The 21126-nt window shown below is 38.9% G+C and overlaps 1 protein-coding gene across 2 annotated transcripts in view; it reads right to left on the reverse strand.

Annotated features, from left to right (window-relative positions):
• LOC117499772 (equilibrative nucleoside transporter 1-like) overlaps positions 1 to 21126 on the reverse strand; it is a 49861-nt gene that overhangs the window by 24424 nt on the left and 4311 nt on the right. The window contains exon 1 of one of the 2 annotated variants that reach the window (XM_034152390.1): positions 6966 to 7043. The exons of the other annotated variant lie outside the window; for it this stretch is intronic. The gene's annotated coding sequence lies outside the window, so the exon portion shown is untranslated. Of the gene's footprint in view, positions 1 to 6965; positions 7044 to 21126 lie in introns of those variants that run through there. 2 annotated transcript variants of the gene reach the window in all.

Consider the following 21126-nt stretch of genomic DNA (forward strand, 5'->3'; position numbering starts at 1 on the left):
ACTCATTTCACACGTCTGTATTTTTGTCGTTGGCTTGTTTAAATGGCCATTTGAGTAAAAACATGGAAAATTTGTATTTTCTGTCTCCTTTTTCCCTCTCTATGGTTGAGTTAATCAATTCCTTAATTATTGTCCAAACTTTATCACAGCCAATGGCATTACTATCAGAAAACACACTGGCTTAACCATGTCCCAGATTCCTGTAGTTATTCCTCTCTTAACTCAATGGATGGAGCCAGCTGGCATGAGATGCATGGTGCTGAAATGTCGCCCACCCCACACACACACACACACACACACACACACACACACACTCACACAGGCACTTTGCAGTCTGTAGAGTGGTACAAAACTCCAGTTTGGCATCAGTCGGACACTTTAACTAGCCGGCCTCTTACGGACATCCAATTCCAACAATCAGTACTCCAATGGAAAAAAGATTTAAATGGGTGACACTAATTTATGTTTTCCTCCTTGAATTTAGAGGGTAAGTATATCGTCGAATCTTTCCAAATAGGCTAGCCCTGGTCCCAATTGTGTGCAAAGTTTTAAGGGAGTAACTTGAAAACCTGGTCACGTAATTTGATAATTTATATTTCCGGTTTGAGGCTTCTTGTGACAAGACGGTTCCAATTATTAAACCCAAATGGTGTGTTATAATAAAGCGCTGAACTAAGCTCCAAGTTGTTCAAAAACAAAGTTGGCATATTTGTATTATCAAGTTGGCTTGTTTTGACCTATTTCCGGAAAATGAAAGTAGCCTCTTTGTACAGGACTCATGCAAATGCTTACAAGAAAGAAAAATCCAGTATTTACCATTACAATCTTATAAGAGCAGCTTCTAACCAATTATTGTTTTGCAGACAACTTGGATGTCAGGTCTCATCAGAAGCATCATAAGTGGGTTGGACTTCCTGCAAATCAACCGTTCCCAGTGGAGCTCAAAGCTGGCAGGTAGAAATAATGGTGGTTGGTAAGATGATGTCTAATTAACACATTTCTATCTACAGCTCTACCCAGAACAACAGTACATATATCAGTGACCTATCAAATGAGGAGATAACCTGAAAATAAACATAAATAAATCTGAATTTGTTTTAAGTCTGACCTATATCTTACAGAAGGGAAAAGTCTTAATGGAAAGGGACAGTTTTTTCTTGTCTCGCCAGCATACCTCATACAGAGTTGCCTTTATTCCCAGGCTGACACACAACAGTTTGATGCTGGTCATATGATGAGGCAAAGGAAGAACAACCTCCAGGCTGTTTCTCAGTGATTAAATATGAATTAACTGGTAAATGCAGAAGGTGCTGAAAATTAGCAACAGGCATGACTAGCTAATGCTAAGAGTTGTTATGTTTTGTGTCAGTCAATCCTAAACATACATTATAACAATCTAATACCCGTTTCACACAGGAATTACATTACATTTCATTTCATTTAGCTGACGCTTTTATCCAATGACCAATTACAGGGACATTCTCCCTGGAGTAACTAAGGGCTAAGTGCCTTACTCAAGGGGACACTAGTGGTGGTGTTCCAGGCGGGATTTGAACTCACGACCTTCCGATCATCAGCCCACCTCACTATCCATTAGACCAACACTACCCCCAGGATTAATGTTTATTGGAAGTATTATATAATATAAAACATAAGTATTACATAACAAAATGCAAGCAGATGTTACACAGAGCCATGAAATGAAACCATGGGATAATGCGAATACATTCAAGTAAAATTCTGCTTATCCCGTGAAACATTGACATGTGGGGTTTTTTCCTAAATCACATGAGCTCCCCTGGTTAAACTAATTAGTGCCCAAATGGGATACAACCTGAATCCAATTAAGAGAAGGTACACTTAATGTCATTTCTCACATCAGCTGCAAGGCATTGGTGTTCGAACTTTCTTGACCGTTCCTTCAGCATGTGGAAACAGGACAAATTGGATAATGAAGAATCTCAGTACTTTGCACTCATCACAAATTGTGCATTGTTTCTACTTCAGCGTTTACATTCCACTCAGGCTTTGTTTCTCAAAATCGGACTTCCTTAAATTAACAGAGGCAGGATGCAGTGCAAACAACAATAACAAATAAGGATAATGATTATTCCCTTGCATGGGAAGCAATACATCAGCCTCTGGATAGTGGGCTTTCGTGGCAACACGGGTTTAAGGACATGGATCAGAATAAATACATTTGCACGGCTAGTGAAACTGTTGACTGGTGATTGATATGCTGTTCACATCTGTACCCGACAGCCAAGTTTCCAATTTCACACCGCTCCTCGAATGACCAACACACACGGACACACACGCATATAAACCGGAGCATGCTCAACAGCTCGAGGACATCCCAGAATACATTAGTTACGACACAGTACATTGACTTTTACAGCCTTTATTTCCAATTTCACACCACGTTTCCTCCTGCTCTTCTTTCAAGGACAGATTTACTGATTTCGTCTTTAGACTGTCTGAAGAGAATAGATTAATTATTCCAGAAAAAACTCCATCAACAGACAGACTGCTCTGTTTCCTAATCCTAAAGAGATGTAAGCTTCTTTCAAATGTTACATCTTTTAGAAAAGCGTGAGAAACCAAGTTTGAAGAGGTCTGTTTTCGAATATTTAAAATGGAATAATGAGTAAAAATATCCAGCTTTATTTGTGTTTATCAGTGGATTTGTTCCTGCTGTATAAACATTTGGTGTATTCATTGATTTATAGTTCACATTTTCACTATTTTAGTACTTTCACATTTTTCAAATAAGCTGGTAAAAAACTCCATAATCTAGTCTACTCTGCATTTAAATTCAATGTGTATGTTCAAGTCAAAGCAGCAATCCTGCATCTACACCTGCAGGCACGAGTTCACAATCACTCATCTACACTAATCACATTGACTCAGGTCCTCTTTTCAAATGTAAGTAGGGCATTTGCAGAGAGTCATCCAGGCAGCAAATGCAATGCTGCCTAAACATTTAACAACTTCCTATCACAAGCCCACACTTTGGTTCACTTGGAAACCAAAAGGTCTCACAGTCAGTACTCGTCCCTTCACACAGCGTGTCCACCCAGGTCTTTCTTGGCTTTACACCAGTTTTCAAAGTAAATCCTATTGACAAAAATGATACTAGAAATGTAATAGAAATAAATAAGTACAACTCAACAGATTAAACAACTGAACAATGGCTTACATTTACTTTGCTTTTTAATGCCTGTATTTAAATGCCATTTCATAATGTGTTTCTGCTGTATGTCTTCTTAAATGTCTTTTATTTTATTTTTTGTAAAGCACTTTGAATTGCTGTGTGCTGAAAGGTGCTATATATATAAATAAACTTGCCTTGCCTTGCCTTGCCTACATAGGCTGTGCAAAGAATGGTGCCCACATACCACACCACATCCTCTCCATGCAGACAGAGAAGCTTTTGGGTATTTAAGCTGCAGCCACACGAGGACGATAACGGTCGTATACGCTACAGTTCGCTAGACGGTCCGGTTTATTTTGTACTGTCGGGTCACTCATTACTGGATCAGCCAGCTGCATGAGACCATACTGACGGGCTGTCAGGAGAGGGGGAGGAAAAGAGAGGCTCCGTCCTCCATGTATTATTCTTATATTATTATATAGAGTCGTTATTCATTTGTTTTAAAGCTCAATAAATAACAAAGAAGACCTTTGACCGGCACTTTTCTAATTTTGTCCGGAAGATTTCAACTTTAACGGACATGTTGACCGGCAAAACCCCACCTCTGCTGCTAAATCCAGCGCAGAGAATAAACAGAAGGGCAACCATGGCAACCATGCATGCGCGAGAAGTCTTCTTCGCTGCTTTTGGTGTATTTTGTGGCGGAAGTACAGCGCCACTTACAGGCCCGGCATATGTACTACAGCGTCTCCAGCGGTTCGAGCTGTCTCGTGTGGACGGACACGTTTCTGGTGCCTATTGCGTGTGGACGGAAGACTTTTTTGATAACGATTTTGGTTAGTTTCCGTCCTCGTGTGGCTGCAGCCTAAGTCACACCAAGCAGAAACAGCAGGTAACACTGCAGGGAGCCTAATGATTGACACTGAAGCCTAGATAACAATTAAATTAACTTGAACAAACTTCAGGGACTATAGGGGGTCAGAAATCCAACTATTTAGCAATGGGACCACAGGTGGTAATCAACTCACAATATTTATCTTTGCACAGGTTGCTGTTTTCAATCAGGTCTCTGCAAGATGGTTCATCCCCAAGAAACACCACAATATTGATATTTTAACCGTATTAAAACCTCTACATGTTCTCAGTTCTCACTTCAAATAATTGAGACAGTTACTTTTTCTTTGTGGAAAACCTTGTGGAAGTGAAACAGTTATGTACATACGAATGTCCAGCTGGAGTAGTTTTAACAATTACATTTAATAAAAGAATGAAAAGCGTCCACTTTGAACCGATCGACGCAGTCAAGGAAAACAGAGTACAGCTTTACACCAAACAATACTATTTTCCAGTCCTTGTATTCCTATTCAATTTAAACTGTATCCACTCATATGTAATGAAATACATAAGTACAGTTTGTTCTCTGTTTGTTTCTCAATGCAGGGGAGTGAACCCCAGGGATCGTCATGCTTTGTTTAACTGGGTTGTGATTAGGATGATACAAATAAAAGCAGGATGCAATGGCACAGAGACAGGAAAAGAGACATTCATGAAACACTAATTGTAGCGACATAAAGGTAAACCCTGGGGGGGAAGTCTCATCCAAGCCAAAAGAGAGAGGAAGAATAATAGGTCTCCAAACTCATTGTCTTCTTACAGACCCGCCCCTTTACGCCTGAAATGATTTCCCGCCACTCAGCGAGAAAGAGAGCAGGAACAAAGCCTCTCTGCAGCTGCCTGTCTCTTTGGTTAGTTCAAGTGGTTTGGATAAGTGGCTTTATGATGAAGTGGCAATAGTGAATCCACTCCTCATCATGACTACTCTACAGTTAGCATGAATGGGTGAAATGAGTAAGAGGGGAAACAGTTTCTTTTGATGAGTCAGTTCTTCTTAATCTTATCTTCACATGAAGTGTTGCCAGCCACTATACAAACGAAGTGCTACGTGCTTTATTCTGCCAGCATGGACAATGATTGACGACATTTGGTTCTTGCTTTGCCATTCAACTCCAGGAAACAGATGGGATAACTTCACTCCCACTCCTATAAAACACATATGCTCAACCAGAGGTGGTCGATACTGCTGTCCCATCAGCTGTTCAATAGAAAACAAAGCCTCCATTCTGGTGCACTCTTCTTCTGGCCTCAGGGTCATGGATTCACAAATAGCACAGACATGTGTGACATTCAGGACAGCAAGGAAACACAGTCAGACAGATGCCTCGTCATTAAAAGGATAATAATAATTGTGTAATGCATTTTAGGGCTGAACGATTAATCGATTTTAAATCGAAATCGCGATTTTAAATGATGCAATTATTAAATTGCAAAGCCTGCGATTTTTTTTTTGTTCTTCTTGTGTGTCAGTCATCCACACCAATCAGAAGTGCTGTGCTCCATATGTACCAGTCATTGTTAACCAATCAGAAGTGGCCCATGATAGTAGGTGATAGACAGATTAATCCAATCACCTGTCAAGTATTTTTGAAATACTTTTCCAAATGGCTTCCAATGGAGCTTTCCTAGATGGTTTGGTGAAACAAACCATCTGAGTCAGGTTAGTAATGCTCCATCACATGTTTTACATCTATTACATCTATTACAGGGTGAATCTTAAACTGAAGCTTGACTTTAAAGCAACCCAACGGAAGTTTCATGTAAGTTTAGTTCTTTCACTCGTAGCTCGGGCTGCGGGGGTGCTAGAGAAGGGAGCACGTTGATACGACCTTCCTAGCCGGAGATATGGCCGCATTTTACAATAAACTTCCGTTGGGTCGCTTAAAAACAAATATCGGATATATTTTATATTGGTACTTACTCAAGTTTAGTATCTGAATACTTCATTCACCACTGAATATTACAGTGACTTTAGGGACCATACACAAATATTTGATCTTGTTTTTTTCCTTCGACTACAGCAGGAATGTAAATGAGTAAATCAATAAAAAACAGTCATGATTATAAAGCTTACAATGAAATCCATTCGTTACTTGTTCTACTGTCTGGTCCTGTGATACTGTATCATCCCACGTGGGAACTTACAACCAGATTTCATTAAATGTCACACAGCGCACGTGCTTCCCTACGCAGCATGACATGTGGCACGTAATTTAATATCGCGGTGAATGGACACTTCAAATGCAGGTCTTTACTCCTTTATTTCAAAGATTCAAAATACCATAACAGTTTGAACTGTATCCACTAAGAGCAATGGCTCAGGGTGACAATTCGAGGAAATGATCTCGTTTGCTGGGGGTAGAAAATAAAACAAAATCAAAGGAATATAATTTATGTCATTTTAGCTCCTGTTTGCTATTTAAAATACAGCTAATGAACAGTATATTTGGTCACGTTGTTTCACGTTAAGCCGCTATCTAGCCAACAACATTGTCACCAATTAATAAGTAAATCTCCATAAGTGTAGTTAAACTAGTAAATATTATTTCACTAAACTGCCCGGTTGTTTATACAGTCCATGGACGCACCATGCTTGAAGTTGGCGCTTAATGTCATTCCTTGCGTCAGTCAACAAAGGAGGCATGCTCCCAGCACCAAAACACAAGGCACATGTGTCTTCATTTAAGCGTCCAGGAAAGTAAAACACATAAAAACGTTACACGGAATCGTATTATTGAACAAAAGAAACACGGAAAAAGGCTGAATTCAACCCGAAACGAGTCACGTTAACGTTGTTTTAACAGCAAAATCGAGTATTTTGAATGCCACCATTCTTCACGGATACAGGTTATAAATTACGGACAGTTAGGTTTAGTTAGTTAACACTGTGTTAAATTGTCATAGTGAGATGTCCTACCTTATCATTACAGTGTGTGCAGGCGTGTTGTGTCAGATCGAGTCTCTGTCCTCTGATGATCAGGGGGCTCTACTGGAGTATTGTGTTACCTTCAGGGACTGTTCGGAAAAACTAGACTCCTACTTGCGGTAGGAGGTAAGCGAACACCCAACAGTTTTATTTCGACAATTAAATTAAATATGAATCGTTTAACAAAATTAAGTCGATTACAAATCCTGTACTGAACCATCAATTACATTTTTAGAAAATACAATTATCTTATCCATGCAGTCTATGCTTAGAGCTAGTAACTCATAATAGATACATACATATGCGGTAACTTCAATTGTCCTGAATCAACTGTCCTGAACTCGCACATATGAAATCCCGAGTGTCCCTGAAGCAGAATTATGGAGCTAATTTCCTGCCATAACTCCACAAACAAAACTACAAGTACAAACTTTTTTTTACAAGTACAACACTTTTTCTTCTCACGGCGAAATATTACTGCCAAGTCACGTGTCATGTGACTTTTGGCAGTAATATTGTAAAAAAAAGTTGTGTACTTGTAAAAAAAAGTTGTGTACTTGTGCTAAAACCTATGCTGAATTTGTCTCTGAAACATGATTTATTAGAAAAATGTTATGTGTTTGTTTGATAGATACGTTTTTTCTTTACAAATCTAAATGCATTAGTTTGTAGATGGTGTTTTGTATTTGCAAACCACATTGTGTTTGTTAGTGAATCATGAGGCACTTGTAAAACCTGTTTAGTTTGTTTGTGGAGTTATGGCAGGAAATTAGCTCCATACAGAATCTTCATCAGAAGAGGCGGAGGGAATTTATAGTAAGCCTATTTGATGTGGGGAGAAACTCAAATGTCATAGGCTATTATGTTTGCTAGTCTTCCTTCTATTTGCCCAATTCTGAAAACGTGTATGGAAATGAATACTGTTTTTATAAACCCATCAACATTGACGATGGGGAAAGGTGCATCAAATGCTGCAAACTATGTCTCTCAGTCAGTTATTATGAGTTATTGTTAAACACATTTCACATCTGAGCTGATGAAATATCACATTGTGTATGTACTTTTTTATCATGATATATAGTATTTTCGTGGAAAATCTTTCTTGCTCATTGAGTTGCAACATTACTCACAATATTCAGATACGACCAGACATGAACAAAATATGTATAAATACTTTTAATAGGACACAACTTAAATCTTGATATCAGAAGAGATTTGAGAAAAACAGAAAAGAAAACTGCTGGAAGTAATTTGCTGTTCTGAGTTGGATTGCATTTTTGAGAAGTCTCTTCCTGACTCAGCAGGCCATATTTTTGGACCAAGATAAAGCTTATATAAGACCATAACTACAAACACACTTTTAGTGTAACAGCTAAAAAACAAAATGTCCTCAATAATTTGAAAATAATTGCCTGCTTTTTGTATATTTCCAAAAAAGCACAAAGGGAAATAAGTTCCAAAGTTGCATGATTCAATATCTGATGAAAAGATTATTGATTTTCTGATATTCACAGAGTTATACTCTCTCGCTTGTGTGTAAAGGCATGAGGGAGCTGAATTGAAGCTGTGACCTGAATCATGTCATTTATCTAGCATTATTCACCCTTAAACACTTAAAACAATGCAAGACAGCATTTGTTTCCAGGCTGAAGGTCAATGCTGACAGTGCTTAACAGCCTGAGGTATTTATTCAAGGACAAACAACACAAGCCAAGGATAAGAAAGTCAGAGTGTGCACGAGAGAGCTGTGCGACATGTGTGACACCTCACTTTAAACTTTAAGACATCCCACTTACAAAAATAAAGAGTGAATGTTTTTCCTTTATACAAGATGAGGCATGACTTACTCCGGGAAAAATGTGCATTCAATTGATGCTAATAAGCAACACAATGCCCTGAAGCTGTCTGGAAAGGACAAAGTAAACACGTTACAATTCTCTCCACTGCTTTAGGAGCACAGCTTGTTTTTCTAAGAGTCTGAGAGACATGACACTAATGTATAATTCCATAACAACACTTTGGCTCGTCTGAACCGCCGTGCGGAGGCGTTGTTTACGGTCTTTTTTTGTGAGTCTGGACACATTAAGCTTTGGTCCCTGCTGTTTGCTCATATAGTCGTGGTAGGTACACAGTCATCCACACCCTGTCTCCCCAAAGGCTAAAAAAAGCCGGCTGTGGTTCAAGACAGAAACCATGTGTGCTAGTTTGGCTCCGTCCTCTCCAACTCAAACCTGACAGCAGGACTGAGGAACCACTGTCTCTCTCTGCTGGTGTGAAGACACTAAAGTATATCTCATTTCCATCACTGAATCAAACGGATATCTTTATATTCCTGCAGCTGAATATGCCTTAAAACTTCTCCCTCTCTCTCTATTCTATCTCTATTTCTCTAACTTTTTTTCTGGCGTGTGTAGCTAAAATGTGTCAGCAGCTTTTTAGTGCAGCCTTGACTAGGTTTTTCCATGGAGATGAGTAAGACACAATGTAAAACAGAGAAAAACAGAGAGACAGTTAAAGATGGAGACAAGTTAAAGTTATCTACGAGACACGTACGTCATTAGACAACAACAAACACTGAACAATTGAGACATTTAATGGAAGTGTAATGAAGATGATGAGGAGTAGGGTTGCAAAGGGGCGGAAAGTTTCCGGTAAATTTCTGGAAAGTTTCCATGGGAAGTTAAGTTGGGAATTTTGGAAGAGCCAACCTTACATTTTGAAAATTCCCAGTTTATTCCCATAAATTCCCATTAATTCCCATGGAAAGTTTCCATCTTTGAAAATTCCCAGAATTTTGCAACCCTAATGAGGAGTGAACTGAAAATAGTGAAAACCGTGTCAACAGGTGCATGTGTGGTAGAGGGCTTTGCCACAAACTGATTTCTATGAGGCAACTGTTGAACAATATATTTATCTACCAGTAACACTTTATATAACGATTTACGTTTGTTTTCCTATACATATACTTCAACTCAAACGATCAGTGCAACTGCAAAGCCCTTTTCATTCAAAATATTTCCTTAGACAGCATTGGTTAGGACAGGTATAGGAAAAACATTGACGTTTTTTTGTTTTGCCATGTAACATACGCAGTGGCGGCCGGTCCATAGGGGCGCTAGGGGCGCCGCCCCACCTCTTCCCATATTGAAAAAAAAAAATAATAATAATAATTAAAATTAAAATTAAAAAAAATATATATGTTTAAAAAAATATATATGTTTTTATTTTTATTTTTAATGAACAAGGTAATATTATATAATTGGTATCAGTAAATGTATAATCTACAATAAAATCTCGTTTAAAATTGTGTTACGATGTCTAAAGTTACTGATAAGTCACATGTTTCCTGCCTGGCCTTGCCCATGCACCTTCTCTCGTCTGGGCGCTAAGAGAGGAGCCTTCAACCAGTGCAGCAGCAGCCACCAGCAGCTGACTGTTGCTATCTGTAACGTGTAAACTATGCCGCGAAAATATAATTTCAGCCAATCAGCGTCGTCAAAGATGACGGTCACCGGGCGCCAATGTCAGCGCCCAGTGCAGTCTGTGAGTAGTTTGGACAGTGACTCGTATCCGGTTGACGCAGTAGTTGATGAGGATGGCTTCGTGTGCAGGTGGAGTCTCCGGACCTCGGTCCCCGCCTAATTCTGTTCAAGAGCTAATCTCCAATCCTTTCGAAAGGAGAAGTTTGGCAGATAAATTGTTGCTTAAAGACCTTGCACCGGACCAACCCGATTTGAATATATCGCAGCAATCTCGTGAAAAAGACAAAATGTATACACGAGGCTTCACAAGTAGCTGGTACACAAGAAAGGCTTGGCTAGCTGGATGCAAACAGGTAAATGCTGTCTTTTGTTTCCCATGCTTGGATATCACTTTATATGTAGAGAGGAGGTTTCCCATGGTTGTTAGAAGTTTATTAATAAGTGGGCATTTATCACAGAAGTGATTGTTCTGTCTCCACGTTTGTTGCATTGTCTGTGATGTATTTTCCAACGGTTATAGCTCCTGTTCTGTCCCAGCAACACTACACGGTTTGCAGCTCCACCACATTTTTGGTTTATCTTCGGTGTCGCTTAAAATCTGCTTCCCATCGGACTAAAACCTCCACGTAATCTGAAGACAGATACTTGAAGTTATTTAAACCTTTTGCAAACTTTATGTTCTTTCTTGCTCTAGCCTTGCCAGTTACATTGTACATAACACATATATTATCATTATGCTAACTGGTTGTTCGTGTTAGACGATGTAGCTTTTTCATTTCTGAGTTATTGCTATATGTAAATAAGCCTGTTTGTAAATAATCCTCAGAGAAACAAAGAAAAAACACAATTTATGACATTTTGTGCTGTGGTTATTTTTTTAAATTGCATTTATTCACAGTTCAGTTTGAAATGCTGTAGTGACTTGTATTGAACCACTTAAATATTTATAATTAATGCTACTGAAAAGATGCTATTAATTTTATATCTCACATGCAGTTCACTGTAAAGCTACTTGGTGAAGGTGTTGGTTCATAAAACATGAACAGTTTTAAGAAAGAAAAAAACAGACCAGTTCTGAGAACACAAATTCCTGGTAAAGTAGTAGATGTTCAGGTTGATAAATAATATTTTCCACACTGAAGATTATGGAGGTATTGATCAGTCTTCTCATATTTTTAAGCCTCGATTTCTCCTTTCCCCCCCCCCTCTAACATCACCAGAAGTCATCATTTAAGGGGTCATTTCTCGAAAAAAAATTTCGGGGGGGAAACCCCCCGGACCCCCCGAGTAGGTCACTTACGGTACGTCAAGAGCCCCACCAAAAAAAAAGACCACCGGCCGCCACTGAACATACGTATGCGGCATCGGTTACATACATAAGTTATGTAACAAACAAACCTCAAAACAAAAGTATGTTAAAAAAGTCAACATTGATTGTTGGTTCACATGGTGTCACGATCTGTCTGTGTTGTGTTTTGTCTTGTCTAGATCTGTCTTTGGTTTCATGTCTGCATTGTGTTTTGTCTTGTCTAGATCTGTCTTTGGTTTCCTGTCTGTTGTGTTCACTCCTACCTGTTCCCTCCTACCTGTTTTCCTGATTGTGTTCACCTGGTGCCCCTGTGTTTTCTCCTCCCTCCTCACCTGTCTCTTGTTTCTTTGATTAGTCCTGTGTGTATTTAAGTTCTGGTTTTTCTGTCTGTCTTTGTTAGTTCCTTGTTTGTCGTTGACTGTGTTCACTGGGAAGAGCTTTGTATTTTTCTTGTAGCCTTTTAATAAAGGTGTTTTTCTGTGAAATCTGCATTTGGGTCCTGCCTGCTTCGCTCAACCCTGACACATGGGACACAAACAGCGGTCTCCTTTGTTTGTTTCACCCATCTATCCACCCTGACCTCTGCTGGCTTTGTCCCTCTTTTACTCTTTTGACGCTAATGCACCATCACCTTAAATGGTTTGACCAGTTTGAAGTTAATGTACTTGCAGGATTCCTGCTGTTCTGATTTAGTATCCTCATGGATGATTGCACTTATTGTAAGTCGCTATGGATAAAAGCACCCGCTAAATAAAATGTAATGTAATGTACTACTTCAGCTGCACATCCCAGTTCACAATACCTTTGGTTACATGCACATTATTGTGGATTTCTTTTCTAGGTATAAGTACAAACAGTGAATGAGTTTAGCCTGACCTGATATTTACCCCATTCCTTCACAGTAGCTTAAATCACAAGGTATGTGGACTAGGAAAGTTCAATGGCCTCCTTTATGTTGTACAGTTGTATGCATTTCTATTGTCGTCCAGAAAATCTTCTGTAATTGAACTCCTTCACTTCCTGCTGACCCGAGAAAGTTCCCTCTTACTGTATGCCATTTATAGAACACAGCTTTATGAGCAAATAAACATCATACATGTCTAATTCGAGGACATCCTGTGAAGTTCGTGGCAAAAGAGACAAACTCGCGGCGAGGAGGAGGGCATGACATGAATGGACTGGAAGTGGCTTTCTGGCCACATACTGAGATTTAAGAGGACAGCGGTAAAAAGGGAATTCCAATGGATGGCCTCTTCAACCCCTAAATGACTCAGGAGACACACAGAGAGTCAAGTAAATCCCGTTTGGGATTAAGAATTTCAAGGCTTGGCTCCATGAAGAAGGATTAAAGTTTCGGGCTGAAGTGACGAAGACAGGCAAACAAAGAAATAACTCCTGAGGGCGGTCTGGGAGAGAAATCCCTCCTCATCTCTGACCACAAGTTCCCAACAGAGTGCGAGGGTCAGGCTCCAATTTGAAATCCTCGTCACGATGGATGACCCACAAATCTGCTACTGCACAGACAATGAATTCCTCTTGATCCAGTGGTGCATTTAGGGACAAGTGGTACATTTGAAACACTTCATTATAGGATTCACTCCTTAAATCCAGCAACTCAAAATGTGTCCACAAATGCTCTGTGGTGGATTGCAACCATCTCCCCTACATTACAAACATTACACCCTTCATCACTTACAAACCTCCTTTATGCCAAATGTTGAAAAATGCTTATATTTCATGCGCAATCTTATCTCAAATATGAAGCCTTATAAATTGAAGCTAAAATGTTTACGGCTCCTGCGTTTTAAGATGCATCCCTTTATTTATGTAGGATCTTACGTTGGTTTATAATGCTCAATTACATCCCTTGTGATTCCCCATTTATCAATAACCCCGTTATTCATTTTAGTAAGGACAAAGTGTCATAATTCATTTGATGTAAATGAGAGAAACTAAAGAAGGCCTTGATGCCGGTTCACATCAATTATTTTGGCCAACAGTGAGTGCCAAATCTTCTTCCAGTGAAAGCTCATAAAATCTAGCAATTATACAAAGTTCAGTTTCGGTTTTATGAGGAGGAGGATTGTGTGAGCGTGCATTCCTCTCAGTTCCACATTCTTGTTTGTTTTTTGCTTGAATTTGACATGTTTGGTAACAGTGTTGTCCTGATGAACGGGGTTGAATCCGGCTCCCTTGAGAAAGTTTGTGTTGAAGGTTAAACCCACACGTTCCCACATTGGCAGAAAACCACTGCAGTCTTAAGGGGTTGATATGTGAGTATGTCTTATCTTCAGTCCACACCCAATCGTGAGGATGTTTTCCAGCAGATATTAAAGGGGTAGTTTGAAATTCTGTAGTGGGGTTGTTTGAGGTACTTTGCTAATAGTTAGTATAGAGAACCGCAGTGACGCGTCCTAAAACCCGGAAGTAAGTTAGCATTTTTACCACGTACGGTTCCTTCGACAAAAAGCAATGCAATTTCTCCATAGGATTTTGGAAAATAGCTCGAAATAAGGTCTGTGTTTGACACAAATTGAAGAGACAGATCACGTTTTGTTCTACGACATTAAATACATCAGCAGTGACCCCACTGGTGATTTCTGAAGAGTTTACGTGTCTGAAAAACGATGGTTGTTAACATGTGGCTGAATAGGACTACAGAAGTTGTCCAGGCCATTTTACGTCATTACACCGAACATGTAAAACACTCCCGCTAAGTTTGTTTGCCCTGTTCTGCTTGAAAGCAAGTACCTGCCTCCTGCAAACTGTTCAAACAAACGCTTCAACTTGTACAATTTAGAATCTGTAGTTTTGAATATGGATCTTAAGTTGGCGTGACGTTGAAGCAGCGACATTGCTGTAGTTCGTTTATAGCATAACGCTAGCATTTTGCTTCTGGCGACTAGATTTATGATTCGAAAATTATAAAAGTAGGGTAGACATGTGGATATTATCCGGCTGAACAAAACGTGATCCGTCTCTTAAATGTGTGTCAACCACAGACCTTATTTCGAGCTATTTTCCAAAATCCTATGGAGAAATTGCATTGGTTTTTGACGAAGGAACCGGAAGGAGTTTACTTCCGGGTTTTAGGACGCGTCACTGTGGCACTCTATTACCTACAGTATGGCTTTCCCATAGTTTGGAGGAAACAGACTGGAGTAGTAAAGCAAGGCAATGTACTGCTGTGGACAGGGGCAACAGCATATCTTATTTTAGACATAAAAAGAAAGGCCAACTTACAAAAAACAATATCAGTTTAATTGTTTAATATATTTAGAATATTTCCCCTGCTTTACCTTTCTGTTAGACTGCCATTTACAACAAGAAAGTGAAGCCATTTTATCCATTTATGCTCAAAAACTGTTATTTTACCCTAATTAAACATCCAATCTATCCCTCTGAGAGGTCAGTCCCAACAAGTTTTAAACCATGGCCTGATCTTTTTAAAACGTATTATTAAATCACAAGTCCTTATGCTGAGTTTAACCTTGAACCACCACACCCAACTGCTGTCACTCCCAATTATAGACAAGAACACCACCGTTTAGGTCTGACACGCAACAGAGATGCAAGGTTACCAAAGTAGGAAGTAGGTCTGTACCCAACCCTGATCTGGAGGAGGGTCGGCATCATCGGCTTACACTGAGGCGCACGACTGTAATAGGGCTGAACGGCAAGCTTTGCATGTGAAATGAATACATCTTCAATTTAAAGATGGATCGGTGAAGGCATTTGTTACTCACTTAAATGGTGAATGAAAAGTCATTCAAACTGAAAAAATCTTCATTTAAAAATGTGATAACGTTTTTAGAGTACACTTAAAGTTCAAATATAAAGCAGTACTAAGCCCTTGTTGCACATTGCTGAGCTAACTAACTTAAGAAAAGCAGATGCACACTTTTCACTTACTTAGTCTACAATTTAATCTTGTCACCCTTAAAACCCTTTCCACTGTTGTGTGCAATGAATTGTAACAAAAAAAGGCATCAATTACAATGAAGTTTTAAGTGAAGTTGCGGATAAATCTAAGGGCAAAAAAAACATGTGTGACTCAAAATTGTTTTGCAAAAATCTTGCAAGATCATTATGGAACTGTGTGATGCAACCCAATACCAATACTGTACCATATAATTGCACAGACTTATTTCTCCTTTTTTAAGTTTGTATTCTTCATATAACATTTACTGAAGCCTTTTTTAAACCCTTTTATGTACACTTCTTTTGTCCTGGCAGATCCTTAACTTAATTTAGTTTAAGTGGATAAACATAAAATAGCATAACATAGCACAAAGACGACGCTGTTGTTTATTATGGTACAATCTGTACTTACATTGTTGTTCAGGGGATTTATGTCCTTTCATTCCTTTGCATTAGCGCACACTACATTTATGAATTACAATACAGCTACAGTTGTGTGTACGCACATGCAATCAGATGTATTTGTTTTCTTTTGTATGCATGTACATTATGTTCCCCACGTACATACGTCTGTTACATCAATTCAGGAAATGAGAATTCCCTTCCGACCGACTCAGCTGTTTAAATAATCCTCTGTACAGTAGGCTGAGTTTTGCAGTCGGACGTCTATAGATCTCCTCTCCTCTGCAGTGATTTCTCTCTTTTTCAAAGATCATCTTTAAAAGTCCTCATCCTGACCCATCCCTTCATCTTATCAGAAGCTGTCAGCCATCCTGTTGGCCTGTCCTGATATGGAAAGTAATTAAACATGGGTAACTGAGGGCAAGGTCTTATTTTTTTAAGATTTTGGAGTGTTGCCATTGACATATGTTCTATTGTCTGGTTAGGTGTCGTCCATTAAACATCCTGCTTGCCCAATTGAAATTCATTACTCAATTGTTCTCTCTCTATTGTTGCGTGAGACAGTATGTCTGAATTTCCCAGTCTTACTGACACCGGCTAATTAAACCTTGATTATTTCCAAACCACACCTCTTGTTTGCTTGACTCTCTGGACCCTGGAGGCCATCTGCGGAAACCATTAGATCATACCCAAGGTAACATTGTTAAAGAGAACTCGTGCAAAAATGAAGGAGTTTGATGATAATTATTACAATTCCTGGAAGGTGGTTTTGATGATTAACCAATGACTTCAGGATATTTATACAGACTTCTCCATTGCTTGCTTTCTGTGAATTTTCAAGAGGAAGGGGGAGACTGTTCCTAGAAATCCTGTTTCTGCTGGATTACTTTTCAATGAAGTGAGCACAAGTGAAATAGAGGAAACAGAAAATACATCTCGTTGGCAAAAATAAATGAGGCAGCTGCTGTGAAGTAACTTTAAGCTTTAGAAACATAATATAGGGATTTTTGACAGCAGTTGGTGACATGAAAAACTGTCGTTTGACAGGTGCAAGTACAGTAAAAGAAGACTGAGGGAAGTGCCATCACTCAATGTGTGATTACACTTTTCACAGTCCTGAAAGAGGTCTTATCAGCCAACATAAAGGAAAACACCTGGTGGAAAACAGCTGTGAATAAAAAGAACACATTTATTATTTAAGTGCACTTATTTTACAATATTCTGAGTTTGAAGCCCCTTGTTTCTAAGATGAAGTAATTTCAATAACTGTCACAAGAGCCCTCAGTTGCATGCAGAGTGCATAGTAGTCTGACACATATATGATTAAGTGAGATGCATCTGCCATATGCGTGTCCCAACAACTGCGTGTGAAATGTGTCACTTGCCTCAATATCATTCAGGGAACAGGTTCAATTTCACATGTCTAGTGTGAGAGAGTAGTCCGTCCCATTATCATATTACCATTAATATTAATGGATGACTAAATATTACATTTTAATGAGCAAATGTATTCAGCGCTAACGAGAACTAAGTAATAAAGTATGAGGGGAGAATATGAATACAGACCTTTTATACAACACTCACATACACGCTATTGAGTGTGTGTAAATAAGAGCATGTTGCATATTATGTAGGGATATATTTTATTTTATGTTTTATTTTGACTTTAGATTTGTTTATTTAGTAATCTGTTTTTCCAAAATGTAAAAAATATTCATATTAAGCATCAAATAAATACTTAAAGGTAGGGTAGGTAAGTTTGAGAAACCGGCTCGAGATCGCTAGAATTTGAAAATACACAACCGGAGAAAATCTGCCACTTCCTTATAGAGCCCCTCCTCCAACACACACGAACGCGCACATGACCAATGAGGGCACGAGATAAGTTTGTGCACAGATGGAAGGCTGACAGGCAGGTAGGCCATCCAGTTATTTTAGCCGGGCCGGCTAAAATGATTGGTCGTGCTTTTTTACAGTACTACGGCTTCCACAGATGACATTTTTTTATGGATTTTTTGTCAAAGCACTTAAGATATTCATTGCTATCGGGATGTTAAGAGCATTCCATGGAATATAACAAAAAGTGTATCTCGAGCCGGTTTCTCAAACTTACCTACCCTACCTTTAATATACACTTTACTATAAAATATGTTTGCCTTCTTATACATAAAGAGTTGATTTAAAGTGAAATGACAAATCACAGTGTTATTGTTTTCACAGCTCTGTTTTTAGCATGTCCTCACTCTGCACCTTCATTACACAACACAATGAAAGGTGAAACCTCCGTTTGCAGTGGTTGGTATTTCCAGATAACAATAAACAGAATAGCAGACTAGCCTAACAATACTGCAGGCAGCAGGATGTCACTTAATGTATTTATGTTTTGTTTACGTGACACGTCTTTGAGTAAGGTCATACATTCAGATTAAAGTAACACTTTAAAGTTGAAATGTTAAACATGATTGCCACTGTGGGGCAAATATGTGTAACAATGATCAACCAGCCAGCACTAAGACACACTTCACACATAAGGGAGTGATGTGGTACATACAGACTGCATATATATTGAGATATGTACACATATCAGTGCAATATGCAGTAAAAGGTAGCAGCAGGGGTAAGAGAAAAAATAAAGCAGCAAGCTGAACATGAAACGGAAAAACAATTTTAAAACACTTATTTTAAGTAGGAAATACATTTGTTTGTTTTGTACGTCATTAAGGTTACATAAAATGCTCTTTATAATTGAGAGCCTTAAGAGATTTTTTCCCATTTGTATTAAGGCCCTGACACACCAGGCCGAAATCGGCCGTTTTCGTTAGTCGGACGACGAAGCGTGCCCTGTCGCCCAAACTCAATTTGGTGTGTCCCGCACCGTCGGCCGTGACACGCCTTATTTGGCCTGTCATGGCCGACGCACGGCCGATTCAACATGTTGAATCGGCCGTGCGTCGGCCACAGGCAGTCGGACAAAGAAATCACTCTGATTGGCTGTTCAGCTAGCGAATCAGCGCATGAGAAGCAAAACGGTTGCTTGAGAATGTCTTCCACAAGCAACACTCCAATGGCTGATAGCTCCAGTACCGCACGAAACATGTTTTCGATCGACGAGAGTGAAAATGGAACGCACACGCTATTTGTTGTTTGTTTAGATCACGCAGTCTGTTCTTCTTCTCTGTCTTCCGGTTGTTGCCTCTTTTGAGTGACGAATACACACTACCGCCGCCTGCTGGTAAGGAGAGTTATTGCCACTCACGCATGCGCAGTTCGTACGTGCTCGGCTGAAGTCTTTGCGGTGTGTTCCAGTGCGACACATGGCCAAGACGCAGGAGAACACGGCGACGCAACAGTCGGCGTCGGCGAGTTCTCTGGTGACTGCTTGGTGTGTCAGGGCCTTTAGTCTGACACTCAGAAAGTATACTTAAGTACTGTATGATTTAAACCAGGGGTGTCAAACTCAAGGCCCGGGAGCCAAATCCGGCCCGCGACTTCATTTTATGTGGCCCCACAAGACCTTGCAAAGAATATAATATGTTTATTATAAGGTTACATGCTACTTTACAGAAGCACATTGCCCATAAACTACATGTCCCACAATGCATCTCAAATTTGACTTTTTCTCAGAATTTGACTTTTTTCTTAGAATTATCCTTTTTCTCCAAAATTACTTTCTTTTCAAAATGTCACTTATTTTTTTTTGTTTTTCCAGAATGTGTCTTTTCTTTTAAAATCATATTGTGATATTCTCACTGAAGAGACTTGCAATTATTCGCCCTAGACTTCTTCTTTCAGTCGTAGTTAATTATGATGTTATTACCCTATCAGATAATAATCCAATGCAAAGGCAATCATGTAATATAATACATTATTTTATATATATTCAATATTTATATATGTATTTTTATATAGTCTTGAAGTCACAACCGGCCCTTTGAGTGCAACCATAATGCTGATGTGGCCCGAGATGAAATTGAGTTTGACACCCCTGATTTAAACAGTTAATAATAGCTACCAAATGTCGTATGTGAACTCCATTGATCATTTAATCTACTATATATATACACATTTACAATATTAACATGTCATCCGGTTGAAGAAATGTCTAAATATCTGAAAAGACTAACCACAAATGCATTAAACATAGCAGAGAGTAAAGCCCGCCCTGACTTCTAACAACCACCATGACTAAACTAAAGTTGTGGTCGTCTACAAAAAGCAGACAAGCCAAGTGAGTAATGCCATCTAAATTGACAAAAACACAGACCTCAGAAAGAGGGTGTAACTGTGTGCGTTTGCTGTTCCTTCATAATTGTACTCAAATGTAGTCTTAGACTAAGACTTAAGGTAATTTCCTCTCCTGAATATAAAAGTAGCTCAACCAGTCATGGCACTGTTTGTTTTTCCATCCGCTTCATTTCATTGATTATTGCAAAGTAGGGCTGTGCAATTAATCGTATTTTAATCTCGATTACGATTTTGGCTTGCAACGATTACGAAAACAATGTAATCGAAATAAAACGATTATTATTTTTATTAAAAAAAAAAAAAAAAAATTTAATTTTTAATTTTTTTTATTGGTTTTTCAGTTGAATTATACTTAAAGTTCAGGGTAATCAACTGTTAAAAACATACTGTTCAAATTTTTTTTTCAATATATGGATATTTTCAAAGTAAATGGATAATCGTTTTTAATAATCGTGATATTAATTATTGACCAAAATAATCGTGATTATGATTTTTGCCATAATCGCACAGCCCTATTGCAAAGTGCTTCTTTGTAAATGTTTTAATGAACTCTCTGTGTTGTCTTGACTCCTTATCACACAGTATATATCTCCCAGTAACATCTCCATCAAAAATCCTCAACACCATGGTTTTGCTTTTTGAAAATCAACACCAATGTCAACCTCATCAATCATGAGCTTGCCAACACAATCCTCCGCCAACGGAGTGCTATTTTGGTCATAACATTACAATATCTTCAATCCTCACGCTGATCTTGAAATGATCCTATGCACAAATCACAGACCATATCCCA

The sequence above is a fragment of the Trematomus bernacchii genome, unplaced genomic scaffold (genome assembly GCF_902827165.1).
Source record: "Trematomus bernacchii unplaced genomic scaffold, fTreBer1.1, whole genome shotgun sequence".
In the NCBI taxonomy this organism is placed as follows: domain Eukaryota; kingdom Metazoa; phylum Chordata; class Actinopteri; order Perciformes; family Nototheniidae; genus Trematomus; species Trematomus bernacchii.